Genomic DNA, 21,836 nt, shown 5'->3' with positions numbered 1-21,836 from the left:
ACACCGGTATGCACTTATATACATATACTTTGTGTTCTAAGTTATTTGAGGAACGCATTAATCTTTATTCTGAATATCTGGTTTGTCCTGCACGACACGGCCTATGTTTTTTAGAGCAGTTGAAAACTTTTTTAAACATCGAGGTTGTACGTAGAAGAAAACTAGAAATAAAGTTAGCCTGTAATACATATGAGCGGAAGCCAAACGCTTGGTATTTGATATTTATTATCATATGATGATTTATGTATTCAATTATGGACTATGTGGTCAATATTGACCACCCTGGGGGTTGTTTTTTTGTTGTTTCACTTAGTATATTCATTTTACCATTTATGTAAAAAAACAGATACCATTGACTAAGATCACACCAGTATTACAATTTGAATGAAGGAGTGAAGGAATTTCTTAGGAATTTCCAATACTCTTCCTGGACACGCGATTTGATTTTTTGGCATTTACACTCATAAAGGTGGGTTAATCGACCTAAACATTGATAATGAGGCATTTGTCAATAGGGCTAGGATACAAGTAGTTTAATTTTGTAAAAAAAAAATTTTTATTAAACGCCATATGATTTTTGACCTGTAAGTATGATTTTGACTTCGGATCTTATGACTAGGATTATACCCGTGGGATTGTGGCTACTCATGGTGGCGTGTGTAGTTAGTTGTTCTAACATGGCAACATAAAAGACAAAGGCAAAATTGAGAATCTGTTTTTAAGCCAAATTCGACATTTGAACTTTAAGTGCAGCCAATACTCTTCAGGTAGCGAGACATATGTCACAACCACACCTCTTGATGTCCATAAGTAATAACTTTTAGAAACAGCATGGTGAATAACAACGATTTAGTCTGGGCAAGTGTTTTTGGTAAATTTTACGTATGAGATTTAAGTGTGACTTTGAAGGTAGACAGACGGATATAACACAAGACACGTCATGTTATAATGGTTTGCAATTCAGTTAAGTAGCTTAGAATCCATCAAGGTAAGTAATGGAAGCAACATACATCGTCAAAACGTTTGAAGTCCACATCTGGCAATGCTCCTCTAAGTTTGACTTTAACTTTTGAGAAAGGGAGACGGGTGTAACAAACGACACGTTGAATTATGATGTTATATATTTTCAGAAAATGGGTAAGCTAGATGAAAACTGGTTGAGTTAGAGATTTGAAATCATAAAAGAGTCATATATCAACATGTTCTAGATACTCGATTCTGAGGTGTCTGGTGAAATTATCATGGGTATTGAGCGTGTTCTAAATTTTTAGCCTATACAAATAAACATTTTCAGACATTTTTAGTTTAAAATGCAATCAAGCGAAGGTAAATAAAAACTAAAACGTTCCGTTTTACTGAAGGACGGACGGACAGTGCGGTAAATATGTGAATTAACAGTAGTTTTCATAAATATATATTTTCCAATACTGTAACTAAGAAACACATATGCAACTAATAAAATGGCATGTTTACGTTTTCAGTATTTCATCTCTTAATGTTGAAACTTACACAGGTAAAGATGTTTGAATGTAAACTTACGGTAAATCGGTTTAAATCCCCTAATGAAGTTCGCTAGACAGTTTTTATGTTGTGTGGGTGGAAGTAAAACAACACGCACTCACATTTCAGACTCAAATCCAGAATTGATTGATATCTTTTACATCAATGAAGTGCTGATAATAAACGTCAGACCGTGAATTTCAAATAAATGCATGTTCACGTTATAACTATATTTTTTCCTTCTAGTGTCATTAGTTTCTACATCATTTTCTGTCTGATCGTATAAAATTCATGTTCCAAAACGTTCAGTCCTGCTTTTCGCGGGAGAATGGCATCGATGTTATGATCATTTTTGGAGGTCAAGTTATGTTCACATTTCTCTTTAAATAGAAAACGAAAGACGCCGGGAACTTCGAGGTATACTTTTATTTACTTAAATTTATTTTTGATATTTTGGGTAGTATATTTCGTCAATTGCGCTTATCTTTTAATTTTTTAATGTTTATCTTAAAATGTTTTGAGACTCGTGGTTATTTGCACATACACTGTTTGATTTTAGGATCAAGTGTTTGGCTCGGTGGGCAATGCTTAAAGTCAAGCGTTCAAGGGCGTTGACCTCTGTTCTATTCACGTTTATGATTAGAGTTGTGTTGTATATACCACATAAAGTGTTCATCGTTGTATCGATGTGAATTTGGCGTTAAATAAACGCAGAAAACTTCTTCGTTACTACTTTGCTCTTTCTATCTGCTTTGTCTTATTAAACTAATGTCTGAAATATCCACCGTATTGCAAAGCGACGAAACCACAGTATAATTGTACAAATCTTATCAATGCACTTTTAATTACTTTTTCAAGTTAGGCGCCATCATGAAAACGGCCATTCCACGCAAACAAGTTACGGTGTTTCCATTGTTTTTAAAACCAAAATTGAAATTGAGGCCATTGATGCACTCATTAGCTGTTCTTTAAGTATGTCTGCGGTTATTGCAAAATCCCATCCAAACCGCGAGTAATCAAACATTGACCTGATATCCTAATAAAAATGCCATTAACGTCTACATGATATTTTCTCTTATCCGATTAAGTTCAGACTGAAAACAAACGCAGTCCTGCATTTCCTCGGATTATGGCCGCGATGTTTAACATTAAACTGATTACCGGATTTAAAAGCATTTCTCAGCAAAAAGGATACATCGTCACGGTTTAACCTTTTCTTCAAATATTCTTTATTTAGATTATGTGAACGGCATGAAAAGCTATCGTGGAAAAGAAGGAGTATTCTGACATTGTTTGTTATTTAGAATTTTGGTTAAAATAACATGTGTATGAAGTTGTATATTTATGTTTTATTACTGCTGTACTCTTGTTGAATAGTTGCCTTGTATCGAGATTTAATTCAGTTATCTAAAAAAAAAGAGATACTTTTGATAACTTCCATAAATATTTCAATTGGTGTTAGTTTAGTTTTTTTAAATTAAAAGTCATTATGCATGCCGGCATTAACTTTGTTATGATTTTAGATGATTAGGTAATATTTTACGTGCCTGCATGCAACAATAATATGAATATATTGTTAAATGGTACTTGTTTAGTTGTTCACATTGAGAAAACAATTTAAAGTCTCTATAACGCTCAAAATCAACGAAACTTTCGTTAAGTATTTCGTTAAATAAAGTTAACACCTTAACAATCAGTGTTCTTTATAGCAATAGCCAAAATTTCAACGCTATATGGGTATGATTACATAGATTTTTGTAGATACAAAATGCTCGTTTTTATTTATTTGTGGCCGAGCATTTTGTATCTACAAACATCTATTTAACCAGACCACATCTGGCTTTGATATTTCGGCAATTATCATAAGGAACACTGATTTTTAATTGGTTAAGTTTATTTTACGAACAATTGTACGAAATTGTCGTTGATTTTGAGTAGTTATGTTACTTTAAAGTAACATTAATACTCAAAATCAACGAAAATTTCGTACAAAATTTCGTAAAATAAAGCTAAACAATTTAAAGTCATTGTTCCTTATGGCAATTGCCGAAATTTCAATGCCAGATGAGGTGTGGTAAAATAGATGTTTGTGGATACAAAATGCTTTAATTAATATGGTACCATTTTACTGTTCGTGTGTCGTATGAATAGATGTATTCGCATGGAATTTATTGTGGCCACAAATAAATAAAAACGACCATTTTGTATCTACAAAAATCTATTTAATCATACCACATATAACGTTGACATTTTGGCTATTGATAAGGAACACTGAATTTTTAGGTGTTTACTTTATTTTACGAAATACTTTACGAATTTTTTGTTGTTTTTGAGCGTTATAGAGACTTTAATCAAAACGAAACTTAAGCTGCACCAGCAAGAGGTACAATTTGTTGTTGTCACGTATTTAATGAATGAAACAAATTACATAGGACACAAAACAGTTATTATTATATACAAATTAGTATTAAACAAAAATAAATCGCACGTCATAAACTCGACTAAATATGTGTCACTGCTTTGGCATTGTCTCTCCAATGACGAGTGATTTAAACCCGTTTAAATGAACACTTAATTTGTAAGTGTTTCAATTAAAGAGCAATGGACGACACTGCACTTTAGCTTAATTGCCTTAGAACTACCAAATGGCTGGTTGCAAAAACAAATAAACTGAGTTGCTACTGTTCAGGTGCAATGAAATGAAACTTAATCTTATATCAAGAACATCTAGTCTTCTTTATTATAAATAAATACATAAATGATGTTTGTAAAAGGAAAATACGTTTTTCATGTAAATTTAATGCCCCAAAAACAAGACAATTTTATATAAGGAATACAATGTTTTGCTCATAATCTCAATGAATTTACACAGTACAGGTCGTTCCATTTACAGACAGTGAAGTTATTTATATAAGCAGCATTCTTGATTCGTTTAAAATTTATTGATGATGTTGTTTTATGAAGCAACACATGTTATTCCAACGAAACATAGAACGTTATTATATTGTGTGACTATTTAGTACCATTGAAGTCACTCGTGTTACTTTTTTAAATATTAAAACTAAATATATGTAATCGAAGGCATAGTGCACAATTAAAAGTAATATTTTTTTCATTTATCAAAGAGCGTGTATATGTATCGTTGCTTGTGCTATTTGTAGTCACATGTAAGGTTCCGCCTCTCGTATGACATTGGAAAAGACAGACCATCCACTATAAACATACGTACTCAATAGTTTTATTTTATATGCATCGTTTTCTTTTTATATGTATCGTTCTCTTCTTCAAATATGTAACAGTTGATAGTATGGATCAGTTATAACACCAAATAAATACTTGTATTGAGACGCCGATTGAAAGAACAAAAGATGGCAACGCGTGTAAAAATTGTACACTTGAAGCCAAATATTGCTTCGTCAGCGATTTGCAAGAATAACCAAGATGTGATCTTCATCTAAGACATCTGAATATAGTTACAGCTTAATATATTTATAGGAAACTAGACAAATCTTGAGAGAAATGATTTTATCAAACCTCCAGTCGTTTGCTTGAAAAGTTTCAAATTGACTGCATAGTACCTGACAATAAAACAAATACAAGTTTTAATATATTATCATAAAAAGAGTCAGTGCCTTGGAACTTTGAAGTAGGAACACTTAACATTAGGATCAAAACACACTATATAATATATAACGCTATATACACATTAAAAACACAGCATTGCACCTCAATTTTAGAGCTTTCCAAGGGAATATCTATTGAATTAAAATGCATAAACATATTATCATGAAATAAAATCATTAACGCAGAAATAGTTTATGATTACTCACCGGAACAGCAAAATTTCAAACGACCGAGGTACGTTAAAATGAATAAAGCACAGCAAGCATCGATTTTTTTTCCCGTATTTTTTGCGAGACACGACGTCTTATAGAGGGAACGTTATTTGTTTGGTACGATGGCATAAACTGCCGTAGGAAATATTTTGAAGCGGTGCCAATAACATTCGCTAACGATAGTAAAAACGTCCAAACGTAATTATCCCTTGCATGAAATGCTATTGCTAAAAGATTTCTATTACGTGATATATATATGACGAGAGTGCGAAATAGCTTACACTTGTGAACGCTGTTATTGATCAATGACACTTGTCTAAATGTAAGCCATTGTGTAACTAACGCACGAAGCACATCGTTGTGGTTTCTGACACGTGACACTGCGATAGCTATGACGTACGCACGCAATAGCTTAAGTTGCCCATGCGGTAATTGACCAATGAATCTAGTCAAAATGTCAAAATGTGTTTCTAGTCCAATGAGCATATTGGTATATTTTTGACAATCAATTATCTAAATCATGTTATTATTGGTAACCTTACGCGTGCGTAATGTAATTTGTATTTTAATATGTTTATAAGAAATTTAACATTTTGTTTATTTTATTTAATTCGCATTTAAAGTTAACAGGGTGTTAGTCTAAACGATTGTTAATGTTTTCAAGTCTGCTAAAATGCATTATGTGACGTATGTGCTAAATACGCGCGTCCTGTTTTGTATTAGAAATGACCTTCACCTGTTTGTGATTTATCCGTGCTTTAATAGTTGTAATAATAGCTTTATCATCAAATCTAAGTCATAATTACAATTTCATGCTTATCTGTTTATACCGCGTTGTTCAAAAAAGTCATTTACTTGTTGCGTTTCTTTAAAAAAATGTATTTTATTTTTTGTTAACGCTACTGTTATATTATTGCAATTGCGATGTACATGTGATTTTATGGTGCCATTTAATATTGTTTCATTTATTAAAATTAATAGTAAAACGTTCGATGCGTAGTGTTCATTTCTCAAACAAAATGAATGAAAACAAAACAAATCTGTTCAATGTATGCAAAATCCATGTAATTGATAATCACAAAGAGGGGGCAAATCTTCGTTCCTCGTTAACAGCATGGAGCAAATCTCAAGAAAAAAGCAAAGGCAAATAAGCATTTGCGTTATATCAAAGTACAGGTTTAGAAATTTTAAGAGTTATAAAAACAACGCTTGGTTCAATGCTGGTCAAAGCTTTAATTAATTATTTGCAAGCAATTGTTATCTGATTTGCAAAGGCGACAAAAACACCTAACTTTTACATTTATTTGACTGAAGTAAATATTCAGCACTTCCATTAAATTTAATCCTGGTATTAATTTAAAACACACATATTTCGCATGAATAATTATATATTTAATTTTCTGTGTTTTCTCAAGTCCAGCTTATTGATTGCAATCCCTCTAAAACAAGGAATTTTACAGAAAGGGTGTATCTTATTACATTTCTTTCATGTCGAGTCCAAGTCTGTAAGTAGGTAACAAATTGCTCACGTTTCTTCTCGCACTATCCAGCCTTTGGTGGCGATTTAGTTTGCAAAAATGTTTTTCATTGTGGACAGTGTAATGAGTAAACATAACGCAGTTTGTGTTCATATTTCACTCTATCAAATAATTTATCTTTGGTTTTGATCCAAGATGACATCCACGTTGGATATTTGTGTTGCTGACGTCTCGTCTCGTCTTGATCCGCTTGCTTCGTTTTCAGAGTTTGAATGTTGGTTTTAGTCTCATGATTCCTACAAAAGAAATATAAATATTGTAAGAAAACAAAACAATAAAGTTATTATTATAGTTTAAATATGAACAATAATCTTTTTTTAAACGTTTTATCTTTCTTATTTACATCACAAACAAGATACGTTTGTCGGCATGTTTTTAATTGACCCTTTTGCGATTGTTCCGAATATAAAGGCAACATGTTTTCTGATTATGAAAAAAACTTGGAAAATGTGTATTTTGAGAAACGCTAGATTGCAAAAAAAAGACGGAGTTATATTTGCAAGGCGTACTCGACACAAAGGTCAATATCGGTCGGGTTATTCAAACGTTTTGCGCTTAACAATAAAAAGATTGGTTTGATGCATTTTTTTAATTGTATGTTTTCAAGAGTGTGTATGTGTCAAAATTAAACCGTCTTCTATTGCAGTCAAATTTTTATTGATACTTAAAACTGTTATAAACTTGAACGAAGAGTCTTATTTATGGTAACATGATGTCTGAATGTCGATACAGTAGCCATTTATAAGTGCAGATTGTGTTCATTTGTTCTGTTTAAACATCTTAAACTCGTTACTTTTTATACATTATACATGGCTGAAGACACACACACAAGACAGGGCACAGAATCACACGAAGACAGTAAATAGACATTAGACACGAACTATACAAGGGACACAAACATTAAAATAAATGAAAGTTTATAGTTTGACAACATATCAACTTGTCGTGCTTGCCTTGAATTTTGTTGCTTGTCGTGTTAGCCAAATTGTTGGTGTACATTAAAAATGTCATTAGATGGTGTTTTAAGATATTTTTTTCGGACAAAACACATTTCATATGGAATTATTTATGTCCGCATATATTAGTGCACTGCAAAAAGGAATATAAAACGGATATTTTGGAGGATTTAAAATGTGTTTGTCGTGCTTGCGTGCATTGTAACGTAAAATCTAGGAATTTGACTCGAATGGTAGACTAAACTACTCATCTGGTGTCAACTATTTACATAACCGAGAATAGTGCTCAACTTTACCCTTAGCCTGCGCTTTATTTCGTCAAAAAAGAGTAAGTAATAAGATACTTACATTGATTTGAAGTTTCTTAGCGGAGGCAATATTGACAATTTTCTAACGTGCTAACCAAAATGACGTCACGGACCACGTGGTATGGCCACACTGTAATAGAAACTTTGCCAACGTTAAATTGTCTCCTACATGTATATCGTTATAAAAATGTAGGCGACTTGTACAGACTAATCTAGAAATAATAAATCTTAATTGAATATGTCAATAATCTCTCCAACCCTCCAAACAACTGTGCTTCAATTTGAAAAAAATAATTATTTTTCTTCAGCACCGCAGATAAAGAATCTAAAAAATACCAGCAATACCATTTAAAAATAAGCTGAGGCTATAGAGTATCTGGCTTTGTAAATGTGTCTGTTTAATCATATATCTCTGTACATGTTTGTCCTGTTCGACCAATATTACATGTTTCGCCCATTTCAAGCCCGCCCTTGTCGATCTCAATTTTATCATGCGTCATTCCGTGAAAAAAATCATAAAATAAAAGTCCCATCGTATAGTCATGGAAAATCTGCTTTTGTCATGTGTGTTATTTGACAGGGTCAACTAGAGGTAAGCTTAAGAGTAATTATCCCTGAGGAGTCACCACCAATACGTAAACAACAATGGCACAATGTTGTTTGTGTTTTGTTTTTATATAATTTTTAAAACGAAGTTGAAAAAAATATTGAAAATGATAAAAAATAATAATAAACGGATTGCATATAGACCGGTGTGTCGTTTTTTAGCAAAGACAAATTGGACGCTTTCGCTGGTTTATTTTGCAAATATCTTACAATATATGAGTATAATATATCCATGGTAAAATAGGTGAGTTTATCTGCTGAGGTTTTTCGTAAGCATTGTACTTTTTCAACTCGTTATTGTATTTGCAGATCTATTAATTGGATCTGGTAAATTCTATATCAAATTATATATTAAAGCATTGAATTATTTTTTGTTACAGGTTCAATTAATCGTATTGTGCATTAATAAAATTGTGGAATAACAATTGCGGCTAAGTGGAGCACGCTATTTATTTGGATTTCAGCAAGTAAGAGGGAATTAATGTATATCATTTAAAAATGTAATTCTATCTCAAACACTCAATAGAATTAAGAGACATGTTTAAAGTAATACAATTTTAAGCATTTTAGCGCTTGAACAGTACATGCCAATACAAACAGCAATTGAATCGCAATCCTACTGACATGTTCTAGTCTAGTTGCAGGATCTTTCTATTTCACGTATGCTTTTTTCGCAATTACACTCCATAATCCATTATCACCCTTCATCGACTTTTATTTAAAAAAAGTATTAAACACCATTTTCATGCCAAATTGTTGCCTTCAATAACTTGGCATTGAGGTTTTTCCCAATAACACATAGAAGGAGAAACAATTTAATCATATTTTTAATAACAATATCAATCGGTGTTGAGCCATTATTCCGAAATGTTCTCTGTGTGTCTAACTCAATACATTCAATAATATAACCGCGACATAGAAACCATTCAACTGATTCCCGAATAAAATAATTCAAGTCATTGTATGCGGACTTGACAAAACTAATCAATGCATTTTTATACAATAAGTAAACCAAGTATATACATAAAGCGACAAAATCAAAGCAATTCTGAATAATTTGCTTTATATAACCATGAAGTCGTTGCACATGTACGCGTAGGCGTACATATTTCGTTCAAATGTAACTATGAACAAACATGCTCGTATTGACTGTATAATTAAGGCTATTTCGAGCGTTGTTTATACCGCATGAACATGTGACGGTTGTTATATGATATTTTGTAATTTTCTAGTCACGCGCAAACGCGTGTTATGGCATGAATTTAAAAATAACAAAATTCTTATAATATAATGAGATTTAGAGTTATTAGAAGCATTAAAGCCTATGTAGACCCTGGAATACTTAATGATGTTTTCTATAAATAACTTATTATAATGAAATGGCGTTTTAGACACAAATATAGCACAAAGCTTTAAACTTTTAATGTTCATGTTTTAGAAGGATTGTTTACTGCCGAACTTGAATACAAGCGATGGGCAATCTTCTTATATATACTTCATATAACACAATTTTGTCTTTTTGCATTATGAGGTAAGTGTTTTGTAATAAAAATGCTATGTAAATATAAGTTATCTTTCTTTCCCCATAGACGTGTTGCATATACTCGGAACATTTATACATATTGAAGGATTTGTTTAAGCTTGTGTATTTCGGTATTATAAACTGAGCACATAACATAATCAGTGCAGACTGTCACTATTATATGTGCTCAACATAATTGCGTCTAAAAATTTCAATCAGTATGTTTATCATTAACTCTTATTAAGTTATTTTTTTGCTTCTGCCGTTAATTGTTATAAAGTAAATTATTTATTTAATTAATATGTATGAAATATACTTTTAAAGAGCAATCGATACACGTTATTTATGTAACGTATCACATTGTATGCACACATAATCAACAAGCACAGCATAAATAAAAAGACACACCAGAACACCAATATACACTTACAAAACCAATAGACTCAGCACACGGACAAAAACACCAAACACACATACTTACTTATAATGGGGACCTCGTCGTGGTTGATGTAAAGATTTTGGTAAAACACACGTCCATTCGTACAATAATGAAGTGTTTAGATGTATTTACCATCTTACGGACAGAGTGACATTGGGGTGTGTTTACGATGTTGTTGTGAAGTTCTTGTGCAATAGCCATTGATCTCATTGGATTAAATGGACAAATTAAAAGTAAGTGCCAAACATCGGTATCTGTATTCCATTCGTACCAAGTGCTGTAAAACTAAAAAATATAATGACTGACTTTTTAACGAATACACTTCTTTAGTGAAGCGTTCGTTGATCAGAAAAAATGCATTTAAGCTATAGTTAATGCATATGATTACAATGTACACACAATTGCATTATCTCGGGAAAGCTAGACAATCTACCTAAAAACACTTATTTTAACGCCGGTAATCTAACAGCACAGAAACATAAAAATTGGAATAAACGCAGCGTATGTCATCAAGTGATTTCCTCTTATGTCATGAACATAATTATGTTCGTTTGTCCAAAGGCGTTAGTAGATCATAAAGATCTGCTATTGGCAAGAAGACAATACGTAAACAACACGAAGTCGGTGAACGGAGGTGGATCATTAATAACGTTCTAATTAGTTGTGAAGAGAAATAACTCCCAGACAGAAAGATTTAATGCGTGTTCCATGCTATCAAGCTCATACAAACGGGTCGTTACGTCAACGACTAATATCCAGTAATTGAACAGTCGGCATGATTCCTCTTACATGGCTGTGTTTAGATTGTTACAAAATGACATATGTGTGCCAAAAGAAACAGATTTAACGATAAATACATATGCTGTTATTTTCTTAAACATAATCAAAGTATGTTCTCAAAACATGCAACGCACGTACTGAATAAAATTGTGGTCACCGCCCCACGGCACGGTCAAGATTTGGTGAAAAACCTGTCCATTAATATATAAATGAACTGTTTAAAATGAATTGGCCATCTTTATGACAGCATAAAACGGGAGTTTGCTACAAATTTTGCTGTAAAGTTCATGTACATGTACATGCAATAGACATTGATCTCCCTGGAATGGACAAGTTAAACGTGCGAATCAAGCATTGTTTGTTTATATTTCTTTTGCAACAAGTGCTGTCAAACTGAAACATAATATGACTGCTTTCTGCACGAACAACATATTGTATTGGCCCGTACGTTAATCAGTACAGATGCACTTAAACTATACTTAATGTATATGACTATGGGGTCGTAAAACAACATAATGGCATCATCTTGGGAAAGCTAGAAAATCTACCAAAATACATTTATATAGTGATCCGATAAATTTATCTCCGGAAATCTTAACACAGCATAGAAACATAAAATAGGCATAAAGTTAGCAAATGTCATGAAGTTATGTCTACTGTTATGATGCACATTTATAATTTTCTTTTGTGCAAAGGCGTTAGTAGAACTGAATTCTGAAAGACAAATCCTGTAAGGATGCGCTATTGGCAAGAAGGCAATACGTAAACAACACGTACATGTATCGGTGTACGGCGATGGGCTATGGCAAGCGGTTCGACGCATTATCCCAAGAAACTAGGTTTCTCATGAGAACCTATGTTTTCAGAATGAGAACCTAGGTTCTCGCTTGAAGATTGCACATGGCGTCAAGAACCCAAGTTTTCAAATGAGAACCTTGGTTTTCAGAATTACGCGTCGGACGGCGTAAACTTGCTCGTTTGGAATACGGGACACACATTATTCAGGGCGCAGGATCAATGGGGTTCACATATGATTACACACGGGCTGGACAGAATGAAAACACGCCGTTAAGAACTTTATTTTTGCAGATATCTCAAGTTATTGAATTATGTTTGCAAAGTCTTTAGCGCATAAGTTTTTCTTGCAGTGTTGCCGATATCTTACGATTGAATAATACATTATTACACATAATCAATAGAGATAAAACTTGTATTTTATACCATAATGATTGCTTCCTACATGTAGGTCACAGACATACTTAAAATAGAAAACTGTACCGTACAGTCGTTTGAGGCCCGAACAAGGGAACTGAATATTTGAAACTCATTTAATGCTGTAACAATGTATTATGTAACGATTGATCTGAATTTTTAGTCTCAAAATAATATTTACAATTAAAGATGTATTTCATAAACAGTTCAATTTTTTATTAACGTGTTCAGACCAATGTCGACCGATTACTTTACTAATTTCATTCCTCAAGAACACCCATACACGGAAACATGAACAATAGGCGGTCACCGACGGCTAATGCCTGTTGTCACAAATATTCAACAGATACGTTTCGTAGAATATTACTCAGCATTGTCTGAACATTGTTCAGAAAATGCTCTTGGGGAGAAACATTCACGGTTTCACGCCTATTTCTATTCATTTTACACATATGCCGCCAGCGTGTACCAAGCAATGGGAGACAACTGGAGGTTACTTATGGCAAGCGGTTCGACGCATAATCCCAAGAAACTAGGTTTCTCATGAGAACCTAGGTTCTCATGAGAACCTAGGTTCTCATGAGAACCTAGGTTTATGAAATCCCAAGAAACCAGGTTTCTCACGAGAACCTAGGTTCTCATGAGAACCTAGGTTTTCATGAGAACCTAGGTTCTCATTTGAAAACCTTGGTTTACGCTTGAGAACGTAGGTTCTCATGAAAAACTAGGCTTTTCATGAGAACCTAGGTTCTCATAGACACATTCTGAAAACTTAAGTTCTCGTTTGGTATCCTAGGTTTTCACAAGAACCGAGGTTCTCATTTGAAAACCTAGGTTCTCATGAGAAACCTAGTTTCTTGGGATTATGCGTCGAACCGCTTGCTATAATGGGCCATTAAGAACGTCTGCGATTTCGTATTTGAAGAGCAGCGGAAATCCCAGTACATGTATCCTAATCAATAGCATTGTGTTAGGAGATTCGCATTTGTTGAGAATAAATGAATATCAGACAGAAAGATTTGACCCATGGCCCACGCTCTCAGGTTTATACATACTATTACCTACGTCTACTACCAATTTCCTCTAATTTAAGAGTTGGCATGCAACCTCTTACATAGTTGTAGTAAGATCGTTAAATACATGCATATGTGCATCAGAAAGAAAGATTTGTCGATCATAACATAGACAGTTATCTTCTTAAACATAGTCTAAATACAAATCAATCCTTTACCAAATTTTGATAAGAAAGAATGTGTCTTAGCTTTTTGTAAATCTGTTTATGTCGTGTGATCTCACTCATCGCAAATTTGTCAATGAACTATATGTTGGACGTTTTTTTACATATAACGTACACTGCAAAAATCATTCTACAGGGGTTCATTGCCCTGTAACTACTACATATATCGTCTGATCTGCATCAGTCAGATTTTTAATTCCTTCGATTCGATCGGCTTTGTGGTTCTTTCTGTTTGATCATATATATGTATATACCATCCATTAAGATTGCACATCTCTCGTCAGTGAATTACTTACTTATTTAAACATTTCAGACTAAAACTGCATTCAACTCAAAGGAAAATCTAGATTCAGAATATGCGATTTCGGGACTGGAATCGAGAATGGATTACGCATTATAGTATTATCCTACTATAATAGAACTAACGCAAAACAGAGCATGTACCAGCCAAATATCGTAACAACCTACTACATAAAAAAGAATCTGCGTTTTTTATTTGCCCGATTTCCATGGATCAACACAAAGTTTTTTATTTAGATTATACAAGCATATAATTGGTGTAGCAAGACTATTACACATATTGGACACCATATGAAAACAAAATGTGTTACATTATAACAGTAGTTGGATTAGTCTGAGTAGATACATTTTTCGCAAGAACTCATATACTATTTTATAAACAAATGAAGCCAACTATTCGTAAATAAAATGCGTTTTATTTATTTAATGCATGCATTATTACAACTGACCCAATAGGAATAAAAAGTATGTTATGACTAAGGTAATTCGAAAGTACCATGAACGAGACATGTTCCTACCCATATTGATTTGCATGTATACAGACACTTAGTACGATACGATTTTCTCTGATATGTTTTTCAAAGCGGACTATATTTGTTTTGAATTTATGGAGTTAAACTGTGTCGAGTTTTATGTCGGTGTACTATGGAAGCGTATATGGTACACCCTGATGCTGTGATGATGTCAACATTCTATTACGTCATTATATGAAAAGGTGTCATGGAGTAAAAAAATAACTCATCGTGTCGACTAAAACTATGATGTCAAGTCATTTTCACAAGAGCATGACGCCAAAAATTATGTTGATTTGTCGACTTAGATCATGTCGACCAAATATTTTTTCGGGAAAAGCCGGAAACATTTACGTCGACACTTTAACTTAATGTCGTTATGGCGAGTAAAATTAAGAGGGAAACACCTACAAAACTATGACGAAATACCATGTTATTTCACAGTAAGTCGATATAAACTAATCAAGCATTACCATATTATTGGGGTGTACCACATACGCTTCCGTAGAGTACGAACATGCCCTGCAAAGAATGACATTATTGCGCCAAGACCGTTTAAGTAAACCTTTGTTAGTTAGAGACGGTTCGTAAACAAGTCACGCTGATTGTGTGAAACGCGAAATGTCAAAGCTGTACAATTATTAAATCTATTACATGAAATGCTAAACGTTACAACACTGTTACAAAAATAAAAGCCTTTAATTAAATTTTTGCAAAATTGCAGCTTTATGTGTCAAATAACTGCACAAATGCAAACGGAAATAATAATTCCCTTAACGAATACAATGGGCCCTTGTTAAATTCATTTCATTGTTGACTTTGTTTAGCGATTGCGTAGTAAAACGGGTTTTTGCGTTTTATTTCTGTCTATCAAATAATTTAACAAATCTTAAATGCAGATAAACACGGTAAATTGTTGTACTTTTACTTTGAAACCCCAGTCTTTTTTCGATATATATTTTTAAAATTTATATTGCAAATACTTGCTGTGAGAATTGCAATTTAATACATGTCGGACCTATCTAACGATAACACACGTTTCATTTCATATGACGAGGCAAAGTGTAACTGACACGGCTCCTTACATTCCCCTTCCGCTTTGATACAGTGTTAGACAATGAATATTGGGCAAGAGAATAGCGTAATTTGGGCAAACCTTTGCTGTGTCACACCGTGAGGGATCAGTAAGAAGCCGCGTAACGATTATATTTACCGCTTACAATGTTTTCTTCAGCACAAACTTAATAAGAGAATAAGGTTAGCTATTCAGTATTAAATAACCTCATCATGTTTTCTTACGTGACGTCACTTTATAATACTTACCTAATATGAAAGGGTATTAAGTTAAATACACAGTCAGTGCGGACCTTTTCTGTGATCAGATAAGTATCTAGATACTGTCAAAGCCATACCAGATTTTAATCTGTAGAATTGCTCTTTCATGCTAACGTTAATTTCGCAAGTGTTTTTTAAGCTGGATAAGATATATTTATGTTTAACATAAATTATTGATGCTCTTTTGTGAATATTATGTCTTTTAATCTAATGATTATGTCCCCTTTGTAAGAAATAACACGTTCCGGAAGTGTATGACTAATTAAACGATAACGAAGATATTTACAATGCGATACAGGATGATTTGATGTTGAAAATTATCCTTAAGTTTTGTGAGAATCATAATCAACAACAGCAGCTTCATCAAGTTCACCACCGTTATCGCCGTCATCATGACGAGTATACTCATCATCATCACCTTCATCGCCCACATCGCCATTATCATCAATAGTATCAGCAAAAGAAGTAGAAAAAGAAGAAGTAGAATAAGCAGAAGCAGAAGTAGCAACAACATCATACTCACCTACAGCATAACGTAGTCGTCTTTATTGCAACCACCGATCGCAGTAGACGCAACAGCAGCTATTTCAAGGTCATATTTTGTAGTCAAGGCAAATGTGAAAGTGTCAAAAGTGTCAAAATGTCAAAATTGAAAAAGTGGCAATATAGCGTGCAATCAGCGTCCTGTCAATACATATCGTGTTATCGCAGCGCATGTAAACAGTTAATAATCAGTTTTACGTTATCGTTTCTCCATTTGTACTTGAAGACAACATGCAAGTCAGACAATTAATTCAGAGCAATTAATTTTAAAATGAACGCAGTAATGAGTTTACGTTTGACATCGTATGTCAATTTGATACAATTGTTACATAGTTTCTTTTTTTTTGTTAACAGTGAATGATATAGTCTACGCAAAGAATAATGTATTTTAATTAAAGCGGCCTAATCACGACACTATAAAACGTTCCGCCCATACGTTATTTTAAACAGCTGTTAATTAATTATGTCCATATGTCAACCGACAAACTGTATTTACCAGGTGGTGTCTTATGAATAAATAGCCACCTGTAAGCACTAACACTTAATTAATTATCCGAGTTGTTGGAATGTGTCTAAAAATAATACATTTAGTAGCTAACAGTAAGATTTTATATTATTTAACATTTAGCTGTATTTAGAGGTTAGTTGAATATACATGACAAACAAAACATATCGAGGTTATTGCGCTTTAATTGACTTGTTCAAAGATTTTGTTTAAGTTGGCACATGTAGTCAACATAACTCACGATATGAAGCATATTTGAAAGCACTCACAAAAACATCACAAATACGATGTTGAATATGGTTAAATGAGAATACTTGTCATAAAATGATTATTGCAATAAGAGGACTACTACACTATGCCATTGTGTTTTGTTAGGGTAACTAAGCTTTTATAGTCAAAATGTGAAATATGGGAATTTACAATAACAAGCCTCTAACTAAATTCATTTTTAATGATTTGCCCTTTTAGGCTTTATCAGACAAGACACACTATTATTATAATTATTGTTATTATTAATAACATGCTCATGTTGATCACAATGATACAGATGGTAGTAGTATTGCTGCTGCTAGTGATGATGATGGCTATTCTTGTTATGATGATAATGGTGATGATGATGATGATGGTGATGATGATGATGATGATTATTATTATTATCAAGTTGGTAAGGTGGTTGCTTCTACTGCCGACTATGATGATGATGATTGCGGTGATAATGATGCTTAATGACGATGATGATGATGGTGATGATGATAATGATGATGATGATGATGATAATGATGAGGATGCTGAGGGTGATGATGGTGAGAATGATATTGATGATGATGAGGAGGAGGAAGAGAATGTTTATTTTGATGATGATGATAATTGAAATGACTTCTTCTATAGATACTACTACAATCAATACTTGTATTTATATTATTATAACAAAAGTCGACACATTTCATAACAAAATGTAACGATATTGTAGGTCATTTCCATGATCAACATATTTGTCGTAGATACCCGATCCATGGACAAGCATTTAGTATAAAAACAGAGTCAAATTTAATATAAGTTAGATTCGGCTAGACTTGAAAGATAGCTTTTGTCGATACATTTAGACTTTTCGCCGAATTCATAAAATATATTCTTGTAAATTGAAAACTGGTATTAAATTCAATAACATCGCATTACTTAGTATTACCATTACTGTACTATATAGACAAAATTAATTTTGAAACAATGTTACACAGTACTTTATTGTGAATTGTATCTAATGTGTCGCGTCGCGAATAACGCTACACATCCCAACAAGAACAACTTGCAATAAAATATCATTCACCAGTTAAACAATTCTAATCTAAATTTTATTGCGATTGGTAAAACAAGATGCCATTCATAAAATGAAATTTGATGCCAAAATGCATTATAATAATCATATTTTTATATTGAGTTCAATCAGACATTTTATTAGAGCTCGAATCCATCCTTAATAGATAAACGGAAACACATGCACTCTGTTAATGTACTTTTTAACGATAAAATGTTATAAGTTTGACTGTTTTTTCGGCAAAGCGTCAGACAATAACAGTGTTTTCATATCTATGTTAACTAAATGTAATAATGTTGCTATTAAAATTTGATTATAAAACATTAATTCTTATCACAGCTATCATTTTCACAGTAGAAGCAAAGATATATAACTGAATCTTTTTACAAGAAATGAATTCATGCACTATTTCGTGGATTGGTTATTTCTCGTTCATGCACAGTTGCACGTTCAATACAACCACATGGTTGAAGGTACATGTTTTTTGGATGTGAGGTTTGTCATAAAAAGTTCAATTGGGGCGTGTCGATTACAATGTTCGAATTATAACGCTCAGATATAAGCAGAAGAAATCAATATTAGAAAAAAGCCCGTTCGGGACTTGCAATGGGGTCGTTTTGAATTAAATGTCATGGCAATAATATTTTGTCGGCCTATCTGTTGCATGGCTTACTGCATTTTATAGTTAATATAAGTTATCCATTTAAACAAATAAAATGAACAGAAACAAAGGAAGAATGTTGAAAGTTTTAATCGTTTTGTCTTCGTAACACTATAAAATTTATCAATTCATATTTTTGTTTTCACGTACACAAACTAATTAGTTTCAGAATTTGTCTCCTTCATAAAAGTAAACGTACTATTTTATGAATCTTTGACAGTAAATCTGTTCTATTTTCACATTCTTTGAACAAGTTTCATTCAAATTGATGTACACGGTATTTTTCAAAATATCAGAGGACTTGAGTTTGAAATGCAGTATCCAATCATTTTGTCGCATACACGTTAAGCGTTCAGGATTGGAACGGTAGTAATTTACACATAAACTCTTTAAGAGATGCATAATTTATTTTTAAATGCTCATCATATACTCATAGTTTATCAAATTATACAGTTCACTGTATTATACGCTAGAATAAAGTGTAAAATAAGTATATAGTTAACTTGAGAATAATATACACATTCCATTTAAAAACAACTGTAGAGCCCTGTTACAATACGTCATAATAGCGTACGAAAACAGAAACAGAAATGGCACAGAAAAGCTTGGGCTCGTTATCTGTGTTGTCATTGGTGTCCAACAGTTATTGGTTAAAGGCTTATTTGTTAACTAATTATTTAATCAAACCGTCATTTTTAATACACATTTGTAAACCAATGTACTGCAGTCGCGATGCATGGAAAATCGGAAACAATAGTATTGCCGTACATCTCATAGTGCATAAAGGAAGCACAGTAAGTTATGTTTTTCTGAATAACTGATTGGAATATATGTTCTCTTTTTCTACATTGGTTACAATCACAGCATGTTCACTTAAATAACTTATTTTATTTCTTTTTTTTTAATAGATACACTTAAACTTCTTGCACACAATTTCCTAGAAATCATCCGACTATACATGTGAACACTTTTTCACTTAAAATCCGGTCTTAACTTATTTGGTCTTAATTCAATTAATGCTTAAATACTGTCATGCTTGGGTAAGTTGGGGCCAATCACTGGCCTTTCAATGTATTGTTTTATGGAAAAAAAGACACAAAGTAAACGTTGAATGTCTAATGTTAGACAGACGACTGGTGGCGGACCAGTCTCAAAAAGCACTCGTTCGGTAGTTTGATAATAACATAATAATTCGTACAAATATTTGTGCAATAACCACCAAAAGAGTATATGTTCGTATTTGTGTAAGTTATAAATATTTGTGTAAGTTATACAGCTTTGTTTTGACATTGGCTTGTAATCACCTTTGATAGACTACATTTACAGTAAAACCAAATGTTCAATGTATATCCGCATATTACACAAAAGAACATATAAAACAGCAGTCATTAAGTTTGATAGAATATTCCGGACCAAACAATACCATACGGCCACGCAGTATTCTGACATTGATTATAAACACGCACGTCAATCAATAATACATTGAATACAAGCAATATATGTTTACAACAAGGATTTTCATTCTTTCATTATTCATTTAACCTTTACAAACTGTTTGAAAAAAACAAATCGACACGTTTTGTCTGATGGATATTAACTTTCAACAATAAATACGTTGGATTCAATTATACGCATACTGTACAGTATTGGAAATGTATTTCCGATTCCATTTGGCAGTGGGTCATAATGTTTGTTCAATCATTATCTTTCATTAAGTGTAATCCAACGCGAGTGCAGATCAAACCAACGTACTTAAATTAACGTGCATTTTCAGCAAATGACTAAGAAGTCGTGTATTAATTAAACAATAGCATTTGAAGTGCAATAGCTGAAAATAATCATCATATTTATACCACCTAAATCATACAATCCTTTGACTTCAATCTTCGTCTTAAATGCGTACACTAAAAGAACACACTGTGCGTTTACAGAATGTTCAAGAAAACTAACTTGGCTCTGGAACTGACAAAAGGTCAGACAAAATGTGCGACGTCCTCAACATTCTTTGAAGAAGTTCCGTTATTAATCTATCCGTCTGTAGCCATAATTTGCATCGAGACATACTCAGTTAATATGATAAATAAGCGCAATTGCTGGATGTCTGCCTTGTAAACGAAGTCACCAATAATACTTTGTTATTTATCAAATACTTAAGTTGAGCGTGATTGATTTATTATGCAAAGTACTTAAAAGTACGTAGGACGGTTATTTCATTTCTTTCACGTAAGCCATAACACGCTTTAATTTTAGTATTTTATTGAAGTAATTTGAGATTTCAGTAAAGATCCTAGTCAAAATGTGATTACAATGTCAGCCTCTATTGCATGTTAAAATGATGCGCTTTATAGAAAAATATATCATAAATAATCATGGTCAGAAGAACAAATACGAGAGTTCAAGAGCGTATCCATATAACTCTTTTTGTTGAAAAAAATCGACTAATTAAGTATTAATCACTTGATGAAATAGATTGGAAAAATATTCTGCGGTTTGAACATATATGCTAAGGCCCATGTATAACTCAGAGACATTTACATATCAAATAGTATTTGCAACATACACGATATCAAAATACCTGATTAACAAATACAAAAACCCGTCCTAAACGTCTGTTGTTAAGCAAGCGTGATCATTGTTAGCAACTGCAATGCTTGTTTCTATTTAAACAATTTACTGTCTGAAATTCTTAATATTGCTTTAATTTTATTCTGTTTCACATGTACTACACATGTAC

Source organism: Dreissena polymorpha, chromosome 2 (genome assembly GCF_020536995.1).
Source record: "Dreissena polymorpha isolate Duluth1 chromosome 2, UMN_Dpol_1.0, whole genome shotgun sequence".
NCBI lineage: Eukaryota > Metazoa > Mollusca > Bivalvia > Myida > Dreissenidae > Dreissena > Dreissena polymorpha.
This window is presented reverse-complemented; position numbering follows the sequence as displayed.